This window comes from Siniperca chuatsi, linkage group LG9, assembly GCF_020085105.1.
Source record: "Siniperca chuatsi isolate FFG_IHB_CAS linkage group LG9, ASM2008510v1, whole genome shotgun sequence".
NCBI lineage: Eukaryota > Metazoa > Chordata > Actinopteri > Centrarchiformes > Sinipercidae > Siniperca > Siniperca chuatsi.
The window spans coordinates 27,939,833-27,955,161 of NC_058050.1; the positions used below are offsets into that span (position 1 = coordinate 27,939,833).

A 15,329-nucleotide genomic window follows, 5' to 3' on the forward strand; every position below is an offset into this window, starting at 1 on the left:
TTAGATGAAATCTCATGGAGTGTCCAAAATAGGTCCATGCTCCAGTAAGCATGAATTGTGCTCAGTAAATTCATTCAATTCATAATTCATTCTCTTTGATTGGTTGTTTTGAAGTATGTCTATATATATATACACTGTATGTGTGTGTGTGTGTGTGTGTGTGTGTGTGTGTGTGTGTGTGTGTGTGTGCTTATTGTCTATTGCTAAATTGCATGCTTGTCGAATGGTCACTGCACTGAAATATAGCTATTTAACCCTCCTATCATGTTGAAAAGAAAACATATCCATTATGTCATGGGTCAAAGTGACCAAGACTTTTACCCTGACAGGCCAATCAGAATTAGTCAACAGACAAAATCACATCAGCAAAGACACATTGTCATATCATCGTTGTATACAAATTCAGTACAGACATTCCACAACACATCAGTGTGTCCGCATTTTATACCTAAGATCATGACCCTAATGAGGTAACAACTCAAAAGTGAAAATGGGTCAAATTGATAGGAGGGTAAAATGAAAGTTTCGACCGTGGTAATTCATCTATCAATTTTCCACCAGTTATCCAGGTCTGGATCTCTGTGGCAGCAGGTTAAGCAAGGCCCTTCTCCCCAGCCACATCCTCCAGCTCCTCCTGGAGAACTCAAGGCGTTTCCAGGCCAGATGGAATATGTAATCCCTTCAGCATGTCCTGGGTCTCCTCCCAGTTGGACATGACCGGAAAATCTCTAAAGGGAGGTGTCCAGAAGGCATCCCTATCAGACACCTGAACTACCTCAACTGGCTCCGTTCATCCTGAAGGAAACTCATTTCGGCCGATTGTAATCTCAGTCTTTCGGTCACTCCCCAAAGCTCATGACCATAGGTGAGGGTTGCAACATATCAAGTGGTAAATCTTCAGACTCAGTTCCCTCTTCACCACCACAGTCCGGTGCACTGCCCACATTATTGCTGATGCGGCACTAGTCCACCTGTCGATCTTGCATTCCATCTTACCCTCACTTGTGAATAACACAATATCTACACAGGCTGTACAGTGAAAGCAGAACATTACCAGAGCAGCAGCAGCAACTTCAGTGCGTGTGACACAGGATGCGTTCAGGCACAATACTGAGTGTAGGTCACCCGCATTTTGGCAGCGCTCAGAGCCCAATACACAATCACTATAGTGTAAGAAATAGACTTGAGCCCATAAAAATTTGCTTCAGGTTGCGGTTACACTTGTACTGTATGCGTAGAATCATTTTGTCATAACCATGAATAGTCATACCAAATCTAAAGGAAATCTGGGAAGTCTGAAAAAAGAATCTTAACGGTCTTCCTCCGCAGACCGAGTTTGCATAGTTGTTAGACTCTGACCGTATGTGATGGAGTTTGATGATAACTGAGTTATCTCCATGAGAACTGGAAGACCACCAGATGCCGTGAAAGCTCTCAAAAAAGATAGTAAGTGGACTTGAGTTAAAGGTGCAATGTGTTAGATATGGCCAGAATCTTAGTTTAAAACATTAAAAAAACTGAACCAATATTATCAACAGAATGTGAAGAAGTAACAGTTCTGACGTTATGTCAAAGATGTCTATGTATTGTGTTGCAGAGATATCTACTGAAGTTAGCATGCTAACCAGCTAGCCCTGGCAAGTAAAGAGATCTCACAACATTTCTTTTAGATAAGTAAGTAACATCTAACGTTGGCTATTTAGTGAAACGTATCTTTAGTGCAACTAATGACAACACAAAACATGCAGAAAAACATTCCAAATGGCGTCGATGTATGGTTTTGATGTGGTTGTTTTCTTGCTAGTATGGTCTTGCTAAAATGGAGCTAAGCAAGCTATAATGTAAACTAATGGCCGACGCCACAAGTGAAGATTATAAGATAGCAGTGTAATTTTGACCGGGAGGAGGAGGGTGGGAGGAGGTATAAATCCTGCCCCCTATTTGTGTGGAGCATGTGGCCAGGAATTAGGCTACACATTGTACCTTTAAGATTGCAGCTGAGAAAATGTACATTTCAGTTGCCAGTGCAGAAAATAGCCTCATTTAGTTAGTTAGTTTTGAATGAAAAGTGTTTAACAAACTATTCAATACTGAGAAATACTAGATTTTCTCTTGGTCTCCTACGGTGCTTCAGACATGCAGATCAGCAATGCGACATGATTATTACCTTAAACTTTGCCCTATAGGAAACATTGCAGTGAAATATACATTGGTACTGAGATAATGGTTACTGTTGCCTGTAAGATGGCTGGTGGATAGTAGAGTTGTTCTTAGTGTTATCACTGCTGAAATAATCACACAACACCAAGCAAAAGCAAATTATCAACAAAGTGTGACTGTGACTGTCTGCCAAAGGATGATCATTGTACAAACACCACAGCAGATGGCAGTTCTGAATGGGAGCCATATGTAAACATTATTCACAAATGTGATGAAGGCTGCGGATCTCGTGTCATGCTGACACAGCTGAGCGTCAGGGTGTGTCTCTGTGGAGATTTCAATACTACACACTTGATACCATGTAAACTGTCACCCCAGCTTACCTCAAATGATTTGACAAAAATAAATGCTCCATATTTGCTGTGGTCAGGAGAATTTGGGGACCCCTAAGAAGGGGTCAGGGGACATAGAAGGTTGACAAAACCCAGTATACTATGTGCTGTTAGGATTAAGATGTATCACATGGTTTGAGCAAAGCAATACAGACAGTATCACAATGCAAGGGGCATTTCCAAATTTGTAGTTCAAACTGTGTAACGTATGGTAATGTAAACATGATCCTGTACATTAGTGACAGCCACCAGGGTGTACAGGTCTGTACTTTTTCACTTGTTAGCAGCAAGAGCTCCTTTTTCACTGAAAAAGGCTGCCTGCTGCTGGAATCAAGGCTGATGAGAGCTCTGAGAGAGAACCAAGAGAGTAAAGTTGCGGCCTTAAAAGCCAAACGATGAACTGAAAGATGCTAAAACGGTCTGTACTGCTGAGGGGAACTGTAGAGTCCGGTCGTCACATGATGACTTCAAGCGACCCCTTTCACATTTCACATAGTCATTTGATCTATTGTTTTTATGAAAATATTTGTGCTTTTACTTGTCAACTAATAACATTAATAATGGCAGCATTCCATTTAGGTGTGCCAGTTCTTGGGCCCTGTTATTTTGCATGCTTGCCAGCTCATATGGCTTACTTGAACAGCTCCTACTACAGTATTACACCATGTCCTCACTGAATGTGACGTGAGCGAGCATCAGCAACAAAATCAGTTAAATTGCATTGCTTTCTATTGGAATGTCGCTTGCATTGAAATCGCTGCAACATTGGCCAGGAACGGTTGATTCATGAAGTTTAAATGAGGAGTTAACCTAAATATGGTGACAACTGGCTGGAGGGAGATCGCCAGGGAGCTGGAAGATTTATTTTTGTGTGTTTTCTGTCAGGATGCTCAGCAGAGCTTGCTATCATGCGGTAAAGAAACATCTAAATATCATTATATAAAACGTGGAGGCCTGTGGTAAATCCACATTAGGTCCCAACTCTCCAAACGGTTGGTCTAGTATAGAAATGTATTCACCCATACTGTGATACAGTGAATCACGATTGAATAATCATGACAAATAGCATATAACCAAACAGCAACTAGAATAACGAATAGGAAGATGAAAGAAGAGTGAGAGTGGTAAGAGAGCAATCTGCCGTCCAGATCGGCTAGATGAGCAATGAGTCATGCAGAGAACACCCACCATTCAACATCCTGTTACATATACTCTGGCTAACACACCACAGAGTAAGAATTCATTTCAGGCATGCCAATGGAGAGAGTTAAGATTATATTAATACATTTAAGCTAACACTCATCTGTTATCTAACACTTAGAATGTATGTAATATGCAATTCGAACATCTGACCACAAATCAAGTCGCACCCCTTCATTCCCATACAGTGTACCACTCTCAGCAACATCTACCCAATGCATCCTTTACAATTTGTCGGGCTGTTTAAGCTGCCAGAATGCTCTGCTCTCCCACTGCTGCTGCTGCCATTGTTTCATTGCTCACTTATATGAATCTCCACATTACTGCTGCTTGCTTAACATTTAAGCCAGCCCCATCTCCACCCAAGCATCCACCTGTAGGCTCTGAAGAAAAGTGGGTGATTGGGTAATGTTATCATCGCCACCAATCACCCCACTTACGTGTATTCTGCCAAGAGGTCTCAGCCACACATTAACTGTACTTCTGTGCTGTATTTTCAATGGATCAATTGTCAGTTCTATATCAGTTAAGTGACTGACTGAGATTTCACTGTTGCATTTCCACTGGGAGTTACACATGTCTGAAATATTATATTATTGATTTTCAAAGTTCATTCTTGGCCTCGGAAACAGCACAAAAATAAACCTTGAAACGCAACTTTCAAACCAACAAACAATGGAAATATACTAATAAAGACCATGTGATAACAAAGACCACGTGATAATAAAGACCATGTGATAACAAAGACCATGTGATCCATGTGAACAGCTACTAAATGGTTCTTGAGGTCAGATTGTTTTGTCTATATCTATATTATTGATTTCATGGCAGTCCGTAAGTATCAGAACTGCTGAAATAAAGTGATTACTATGAGGTTAAATATGAGGGTGTTATGTTGGTTTATGTGTGTAATCACACTGCCACTACTACTTTGTAGTTATATAGATGTAAGTCAGCAAGACCTAGAGCAAAACCTTAAAGAGGAACTACACTAAATTAATCTTTTGTTTTCACCCTGTACACATAATAACATAGATTCTTGTTGGCATATGATTTAATACAGGTGATTTTTCCAACAAAATTAATATTGTGTGTAAAAACCACTTTCTCTGCTCAAAATTAGCTTGTATGTGTCTGCTTGGATTTGAAAGTTCAGTTCAGCTGATTTCTCTCACTCCTCCCTAACTGTGATGAAATACTGAGTGACTGTGGTCGCAGCCGCTGCACCAAGTCTAAAAAGCAGAACACTGGCTAATCATAGCCGCTGTTTGTGCCTCTCACACATAGCATAGCATTACCAAGACTGATAAGTGGTATCAATCTGAGCATCTAACTCTCCGCACGAATGAAATTAAGCACATTTGAGGACAAATTGTGCTACTCGAGTTACACATTAAAAGCGATGTCACTTTCTGTATAATATATCCTACTTACTGTAGGTAATGACTGTGAGAATATTGATCTCCGTCAATGATTCAAAACTTCAAAATGTATTTGGTGCACTGAGCTGAACATGTTTTGTATTGTATATTGTTTTTACCTTGTATCAGTCACATACTAAACTGAGCTGCTGATCGAAACCCTACCTGCCCTCACTTCACTGACATGTTTGCATCCATCAAAAGGCCCACCTGCTTTTGAAACCTTGGTAAATCATAAAATGATACTAAATTTACATCAGAAAATTACTGCTTCTAAAAACATAAACCCACTTTCTTAAGACTTAAGTGGAATGGAAAGGAGAATAGGAGGGACATAGAAAACAGGAGTCATCCATCCATGTTTTGCTTCCTGCCAGAAGAACAACATATAGCAGGGCTAATTGTAACACACTCACATATCCATCCCTTTTCTCTATCAGATTTCTGCATATCTCCAACAATATAGCATCCATCCAAAGACACACACTCTTCATGGACGACCTCAGGCACAATATGTTTACAGCAGATAGATTTACACACTACAAACATCTGTGCTTCCTTGTTGTCTAGAGAAAGCAACGGAGAGGCATCCCTGATGGCTTCCCATCCCCCTCATCTCTGCCTCCTATCTCCTCCCCTGTCCTCCCCTGTCCTCCTCCTCCTTCTCTGTCCCTGTGTGAGGTTACACACCGTCACTAAAGGCAGAAAAACACAGTGGGAAAAGGAGGGATTCCTCCAGCTTTACCTTTCAACGTAGGGAGTGATGTGGGCTGTGATTTAGCTCAGATGCTGCTGCTTCTCAGCCTCAGCTAACAACATCATATGACCAAGAACCACCTGCTCCTTCTGCCTGGTCATATGACCAGATTAATCCCTGGCAAGGATGTCTGGGATTTGTAGTTGAAGGGACCAGGCCAGGATGGGATTTCATTCTAAATAAGATCCTGTGTGGTGGTTAAAAAGCATAACTGAAAATATGTGAGAGGTGTGAATTCACTTAACTCAATGCTATAGCTTGGATCTGTGATTTATGACCAATATTTCAAGATATTTTAATAGACTTTAATAAAAAAAGATGTTCATAAGTGACAAGTTAAAAATCAGTGCAGTCATATAATGACATAAGACAATAAGACACCATTGCAACAACAACAGCAAAATCAACATTCTCTACTGCAGATAGTGCACAAACCATGAAGAGCCACACTGAACCCGTCTGCTGACATTTGTGAAAAAACTAAAAAAATGCATGGCCATGGGAACGATGGGAACCATGGGAACATGGTCGTGGTCACAAAACAATGATTGTTAGTCATCTCCATGTAGAGACTGTTGTTCATTGTTGACTGCTTGGCAGGGATATCATCAGTAGCTTTAGCCCCTTGCAAACATGGACAAGTTTGAATAGATTTTGTTTTATTTTAATCTCGGAATGAATTGCAATGACATACTTCAGTCACGTGCAGTTAGGCATGGAGTAATTCTTAGAAAGAGACCATTCAGCTGCTCAAAATGCAAGGGTTTATACACAAACAACAGACAAAGAGGCAAAGACACACACCCCTGTCTACATAAAAGGAGCTGAGGTCACAGAGAACCTGACATGGTCCTCTCACATCTCCACGCTGGTCAAGAAAGCTCAGAAACGGCTGTATTTCTTAAGGAAACTTAAGACGGCAATATTCCCGTGCCAAGTTCTTGTTAACTTTTACAGAGGAGCAACAGAAAGCATCCTGAACGGAAACATCACAAACTGGCATGGGATGTGCACGCCCAGGACCGCAGGGCTCTGCAGCGGCTGATTAAAACCGCTCAGAAGATCATTGGTACCCATCTCCTGAGCATTAGTGATATCGGAGAGGTGAGGTGTCTGAGCAGAGCCCAAAGGACACTGAAGGACAGCACCCCCCTGCCACAGCCTGTTCACCCTGCTGCTGTCTGCAAAGAGATACAGAAGTATCTGCTGTCGTACCACCAGACTACAGAGCAGCTTCTTCCCTCAGGCTGAGACTACTTAATTCATCCTCAGCACTCCACCATGTAAAATAGTTTTCATTTCTATGACTTATTATTGATTCAGTGATCTACTGTATATATATTTTTTGAGTAGCATAAAGGGAACTACGAAACAAAATCTCATTATACAACCCTGTGTTGTAAAATGATCAATACATCTATCTTGTATGTTGTTGGATTTTTTAAATACTGTATGGCGTTCTAGAGAAAATTGAAGGTGTAGTTACCCTTTAATAGTGCAGGAAATAATTACACAATAATTGTGCATGTTGAGTGTTGACATGTCTGAATTTGCAGAACTCAGGCCTTAAAGGTGGGGTATGCGATTCTGGAGAAATCCAATACCATCACAAAGACCATGATAGAGAGCGAACAACGACACAGTAAGTAATGTAAATAACGATCCCTTCTGCTTAATAAAAGAACTCAGAGAAGCATGCCATTTAGAAACGTAAACATCAGAGCAGTGTTTTTTATAAGAGCACATAGGCTATAATCATTTATTTGCCTTGTGCTCTGCTGGTACATGATTGAACAATTGGAATGATTGGTGAACATATTGAATATTCTTTAAGTTTTCCATTTAATGTGATTTTAATGTTTTAATTACTCTGCCCTGTCCACCCAGACCATGTGGCATCTCATAAATTATTATTATTGCTATCATTATTGCTATTGTTATTATTATTACATGTTTGCAGACAACAGAAGTGGTGTAGGGGTGCAAATTCAGAAAGTAGAGCACTCAGGCCAGTTTGGCTTAAGGACACACCACTGGGCACAGACTCAAGATGGAGCTTAAGACTGACAGAGAGCCCAGTTGGACAGCAGATCTGAGCCAAATCTGACCATTCTCACACCAGATCTGGGCCACTCCCTTTTTGCTTCCTTTTTGACATGCCTGGTTTACAGGAGGCATGTAGAGCAACTGAAATGCTTTGACCGTTTCTGCTCATGCCAGGAAAGTTAAGTACATACCTTTCATGTATTAGGTCTTACCCATCACACTCAGATACATACAACTCTTGCAGACTGTCATACAATCAAAGAAAATAACGTGAATTGTTAATGATAATGCATTGTGTTCCTGGCGTCAGTTGCTGTGATCTTGAATCTGTTGCCAGCAGAGGTAGCCATCACACGGATCAGTCTTTTTTGGTTTAATTATCATACAGTGAGGTTACTATAAAGGAAGTCATAAAGGCAGGTCTGGTGTGGAACTTCCTTTAGTTTGGTGCGCCCCTGTGAACCAATGATCACTGCTGAATTAGTCTTGTCCCTGTGGACAGAGAGCTACTTAACTGTGTAAAATACTAAAATAGCATTAACTGTTGAACTGAACATGAAGAGCATAAACTGCACTGCTGCAGTTGCCATTTCTTTTTGTACTTTATATTTGTAAATATGCAGGTCATAGTCTTTTGTAATAATGATGGAGCATTACTGACATATTGACATTTGTATTTATTGATTTATTATTGACCAGATGCCAATGTTTCAGCTCTGTAATTTTACACTAATGGATGGCCAGTGAGCCATTGTTTAACATTTCCATTTAAATGAAAAAATCTCATTGTCTGGATTTCTTTAGTTTTACAAAACAAATAAAAAAAACAAAACCCCCAAAACTGAGGAAGTTACCAAACCATGGAGTGCGTGTATTGTTACACCCTACTGTTCAGAAGCTTTCAGGAACAGTTGTACAACAGATGTGGGTTTTCAAGATAATAATAATAATGATAAACTATTTATATAGCACCTTTCATTCAGGCAGTGTAACTCAAAGTGCTTTACAATAAAATGAAGAAATAAGAGAAAAAATAAAAACAGGCAAATTAAAAGAAGTACAAATACTGCACGATAAAACCAAGCAATCAAATGAATAACAAGCAAAAGAGGAGGCAAACAGCAAGAACAGGTATGCTAAGAACAACAGAATATATGAAAGATAGAAATAAAACAGAGTAAGGGAAAGGCATAATTAGATATGTAAAAGATAAGAATAAAATAAAGGGAGAGTGACAGTTTAGTTAAAAGCAATGTTGAATAAGTATGTTTTCAGTTGTCATTTACAAATGTTCACAGAGCTTGCATCTCTTATAGCCTTGGGTACGGAATTCCAAAGTTTTGGTGCAAAAGGCTGAGCTGCCAATTTTCTTATTTGTGTGATAGTTTGTATTTTAAAAAATGGCAGCAGAGGATCTAAGAGGTCGTGAGGGATTATTAACGACAAAGAATTAGTAACGTTGGCCGGTCCCAAACCATTAAGAGCCTTGTAAACAAGTAAAAGAACTTGGGAGCCAGTGCAGGTTAGCTAAAACTGGGGCGATATGCTCTCTATTTCTTGTTCAATGGATTGTTTTGGGAGACCGGTGAAAAGAGCATTACAGTAGTCTAATCTGCTTGAAAAAGACGCATGAACAAGTTTTTCGGCATCTTGTTGGCATAGGAACAGCTGTACCTTTGCAACATTTCTTAAATGAAAGAAAACTGCGTTGGTCACCTTCTTTATGTGCGATTTAAAGTTTAAGTCTGAGTCTAGGATAATGCCCAGGCTCGTGACTTCTGTTTTTGTTTGTGGACCAACTAATAACATTTCTGTTTTCTCACCATTTAATTTAAGAAAGCTGGTCTGCATCCACTTGTTTGCTGCAGCCAAACCAGTTGTTAAATGGCAAAGGTTTTGGGCATCACTTGGGTCCAACGAAATAGCTGTGTGTGCTCCGGAGACGAAGGGGTGGTGCCGAGAACGGCAAGTGGGGGAAAGTCCTGCTCGTCAAGGATGGAAAATTTGTTGGTTAGCTGGAGGGCCTGTGATGGTGGTGGTGGGGGGATGGGGGCTTCCCACCATATTTACACTTATGACAGTTTTGAACAACTACAACTGCTCCTGTGGGCACCATAAGTCGAGGCTGCTATATAAACGGTTTATAAGCATAATATGAACAGTTATGTTTAAGCCTGTTTGGCTGTAAATGTAGCAGACATTTTGGGGGAAAAAAGCTTTTTTTCTACGTGCAGGTTTTGTTCTGAAAGGTTTAAGCGGACGCTTCATGTTTGCTTCTGTCGGGTTTAACTCTGGTATTGAAATTCAGACTCAGCTCTGTGTTGTGCAGTTAAACCCTGCTCTGCTCTGAATGCTGCAGCTCTTTTAACCACAAACTGGGATCTCTCCAGGGGCATCGTGTCCACAGAGACATCTGCTTCACTGACACCAAAGTGACCTTCACACCCTCCCACTGTCTGATCGGTATGGTGCATATGGCAAGAAAAACTACAGAGACTGTGGCCAGCTGTCCTGTCCACAGAGAGACTGATATATCTAGTAATCGAGTTGCTAATGACATCTTTGGATCTCAGCCAGTCAGTGTTAAACGTGTCTGTGACGATGGAGGATTTCTGTGAATAAGGCATATACATATTGTAGCCACTAACAGGGATACACCTCAGTTGGCTAGGGTACATACCATGTAAAGTAATCAAGATATTGTAGGTTCATGTCTAGCTTGTTTTTACATTTTGCATTCTTCTCTCTCTCTCTCTGTCAGCTGTCCATTAAAGGGGATATGCAAAAAAGTCTTTAAACCTGCGATAATCCAAAATTATCCAGATTAACAATGTGTAATGTGAAAGGGGTCACTCATAGTGACGAACCCACGAAGAATTGTCACCCGACTCTGCAGTTCCCCTCAGATGGAATATTTTAGCATCTTTTAGTTCATTGTTTTGATTTTACGGCCCCTGACTACTGTGTTGGTTAAATCTCACTGCTCTCATTAATCTTGTTTCCATGATGGCCCAGTAATCAGGCCTATTGTTTTCTGGCTGGATTACTGGGCCATCATGGAAACAAAAGAAGGTCAGTTTCAGGTGAAACTAGGTAGGGTAAACAGCAGAAACTCAGGAAGACTCCTCCCTGAGGGCAGGGCCTAAGCAACACAGAGTAGCTTTCAGAGTTCTCAGACCATTTCCACAATTGAGAATGACTTCTGGATGGGAGCCGAAACGTCTTGATTCTGAAAACAGTGTCCAGATGACTACGACTGAAACCTTTTCTACGATGGAACACTCCTGGACGAATGAGGGACTACACCGTCTTATTGAATGGGAAGTACATTTTCCCCTTTCATGCTTTATTGACTGCTTGAGTGTTTTTGCAGTATGCATTTATTCGGCCCAAACAGCCAGTATGCCAACTGTAGAACTTACCTGGAACTTTGCTTATCTCAGTTCCCCAGTTCTCCAGATCCCTCTCCTTTTCTTCTCTCTGCACGTTCATGAATTGCAGTCAAAAACGTTCAGAATAAGCACAAACTATTCACTCAAGTTGAAAAAAATGTAACTCGTGCCACCTAGAGCAAATTTATTTCTGTTTATGTACACACACATCTTTGTATTCAGTTTATATACAATAATGTTAAAAGAGACGTCAGAATTTCAGAATTTTATTTTGGCACTCACAGCTTTGAAAAATTACATTTCTAAATTCAACTGCATGTTACTCTGGATAATCGACAGAACCTACTGAAAACAGTTTTGAATGGAACTACATTTTACTGAAGAACTATTTCATATGAAAACTGTTGACCTCTAATGGAGAAAAAGCTGTGGATCTGTGTGTGTTTGTATAGAGAAAGCATGTGTATATGCTTATGGATTTACTGGTTTATTAAGATTGCCATTAGCTATGCATTCATGCAGCAGCCACTCCTCGGCAGCATCGTGTGTTTCTATAGGATCCAGACAAGCAAACTTCCCATGAGAAACAGCCTTACCTTAAAGTAACGACATCACTGTTAAAGGAATTTACAGAGTTCAGTCAGCGTAACAAAAATGCTATATTTGACATTGAAATCTGTATGAGGCAATTCTAAAAAGATGGCTGAGCCGGTGCATCCCTCACACAAACTGTACAATTATTTAACTTGGCAATGAGAACAGTGTGGAGAATCATGGCAGCATATGCCAAACACAAAGTGCATGAGCAGAGAGGAGCAGCGGTGGGGAGTGGCAGCACAGACAGGAACAGACGGACATTTAACAGGACAGATGCTTCAGACAGTACCACAGTTCAACACTGCACAGGAAGTCCAAGGAGCTCCAAGGAGGACTGAAGTAAAGGTTCTGAAGGAAACAACTGTTCAAATACAAATTCAGCATAGCACAAAGTATGTGTTTTACACAAATATTTGCTCTGTCTGAATTTATTTTTCTGGGAAGCCTTTGAGGATGACGCAGCAATTGCTTTTGACTTGGTTTTCTTTTTTCTGGTCTGTCTTAATGCAATACTCGCATGTTGAGACGGATGCTGGTTGCTGTAATCGTTCCTCTTGTCCATACTGGCCATGAAGTGATCCCTTCCAAATGTAAATCCACTGTAAGAAATGGGGCACGAAATCCACAGTACTTGTTCTGTGTAAAAATAGTTCAGCCAAAGTTAATATTAGGCTTCAGCAGTCTGAGTTAGCAAAATCAAGTTGGTGTCTTCATCCTGGTAGTGGTACTGTATGTAAGTTTATTGTTGTTATTTTGTCCTGTCCACAACAAACTTACACGCGGCTACCAGGAAGTAATCACAGATCAGCAAGGAAACACTGTTGGGGAAAATACAAAGAGAGATTTTTGCACTGAAAAGACTGTAATTTTGGACATCCACTCAAAGTCTGGCAGCAGATGATTTATTAAAGACTGAAGTAAGCCAGTGTGCTACAGTCGACTACCCAACAAGCTCCAAAGGCATAGATGACTTTCTTAGTATCGTGAGGTGACAGGATGGATCTAATTCTTGCTGAAGGAAGCATGAGTGAATCAGTTCTGTCTTGTGACTGTAGAATCCTAAATTCTTGCAAACTGACATTACATATGGTACCCAAGGAATGTTAAACTTTTTTGACAATAAGAGTACGAGCATTTATTCCTATCTCAGCTTTGTCAACATTCAACTGCAAAAAGTTTTGGTCCATCCATCTCTTAAATCATAAAGACACTCATACAAAATTTGATAGTCAGCTAGGACTGTTACTGTTAAAATGAAGTTGTTGTTCGGGAATTATCTACAGGTCAGAGTCTTACAATGAAGCATTACTGACATTTGTGTTATTTTTTCTCATTGCCATAATGCCAGTATTTAAGTGCATTTTTTTCTATTACACTAAGAATTGTGGCTAATGTTGAATGTTTACATTTGTCAAAATAAATGACAGATGTTATTTTCTAAATTTTTTTTGTTTTTCCTGCTGTACCAAAAAACCTGCTGTACCGAATCATGACCCTAAAACGGTTCAGTATGTCCCTCGGGCACATACTGAACCGTGAGTTTTATGTACCATTACACCCCTAATAAAAATGGTAGGAAATATTGTGCTTGCGATTGGTGTGACTCAAGGGTAACATATAAATAGAAAACAGAATAGGACCAATGATAGACCCATGGGCCACCCCACAAAGGTATTGCTTTACAACCAATCTCAGAACCCATCGGCTATCAACTGACGACGATTTGGCCTCTGGGGGCACGGGCCAATGTTTCGGGGCTTCCGGTGTAGCCAGCGGATGTGGATAACGGAGATCTGGGCCAAGACTTCCTCTTCCCTGTGCCTGTCATTGTTTACAGTCCGATTAGCAATCTCGGAACCCATTGGCTATCATCTGACGGCGATTTGAATGCAGATCAATTTTTAAAAAAGCAAATAAAAAACTAATCTCTACGGTTCTGAGATTGATAAAAAGCTAAATCATCGTCAGACGATATCCGATGGGTTCTGAGATTGCCTTTCGGCCAATGCAATCTGCCTCTTTTGCTCTCCACACGGAGTGTTTACCTGCATGCAACCAAAGCCCGCTCAAACACAATAGGTCAATACTTAGACTACAAACGGAAACCTTGTCCCTTGCCTACAGATTCTTCAGTCATATGTAGATATCTGCTTATAGAGATTGCTTTACGACCAATATGGAGAGACAACTGCTGGGCCAGTGAGGGAAGATGACTTGTAGCCCCTGCTTCTCCTCTGTAGCCAAATCCTGCTTTGTCTGTCTTTGGGAACAGTTATGAGACAGGAAGAGAAACAGCATGAAACTGCCTCCAGATTGAATTATGCATGCCTCCATCTGCTGACAGAGGACAAGTCTGTCAGGCCTCCTCAGTGTCACCACACACAAACAGATACATACACAGCTCACTTTACTCACGCAGGTCTATAGTTCATCAGCCCACTGCGTCTGTAACAAACACAATCCCTCAGGTTAACTGTGCCACTGACTTCACTCTGCTGCACTGTTCATCCTCGTGGAATTGGCTGATTTAAGAGCAAACACCAGGCATGCATCAGTTTTCCCAGCAGGACTGTTGTTCCCGAATACCCACTTACAATAGATTGTACTTCAGATATGTTAAAGCTGACTGTGGCTGATATATTTCGTGCATTTTCTTTTAACAGGGATAGAGAAGCAGGCTTGTGACTTGAAGGTTGCTGCGATCGATCTGGGTGGAGAAAGTCAAGGAGCAGTGCTCTATGAGCCGGCTCCTTTAAGTGAAAGATGGCAGCCGGCTCCCGTCTGAGAGCAAATCATTGCTGAACTAGGCTTGTGTGCGTGAGCCTGAGTCCGATTTCCACTCCCAAATTTAGCCATAAATGGATATAATATTAATCAACTGTTTGCATATCAATACTTCAGCCTGCTCAGTCATAACTCACACAGACATGATACATGTCTGACATGATAATAAATGTTCATAAATCCGCCCAGACAAAAAAACGCTCTTTATAACTCCAGAACTTGCCTGAGAATCATCATGGGTTTTTTTCAGTATCAAAGTAATCCAGTGGTAGTTGTCTGTACATCCATGGGTACGCTGCAAAGAGAAACTGTTATTAGCTAATTTGGCATACTTTTAATGGTGCCAATTTTCCAAAATGTAGACAAAAATAAGATTTGAAAAAACTCAAGTTGTAGCCCACAACTAACTGAGTCCATGGCAGCATTATCCCGCCAAAGCCCCCAAATTATGAGAACTATTGTCCCACAACTTAGAACATGATCAGTGTTAGACCTTAAAGATCCCTGCTTTAGTTTATAGTGCTCATACTGAAACAGAAATCACACACATGTAATTAATCTACCTTTGACAGACTGCTTT

At 40.6% G+C, this 15,329-nt stretch overlaps 1 protein-coding gene across 1 annotated transcript in view; it reads right to left on the reverse strand.

Moving 5' to 3' along the window:
* Positions 1-6,024, reverse strand: part of tsnare1 (T-SNARE Domain Containing 1) — a 168,551-nt gene extending 162,527 nt beyond the window's left edge. The window contains exon 1 of the mRNA XM_044208680.1: positions 5,919-6,024. The gene's annotated coding sequence lies outside the window, so the exon portion shown is untranslated. The remainder of the gene's footprint in view (positions 1-5,918) is intronic.
* Positions 6,025-15,329: the final 9,305 nt, after the last annotated feature.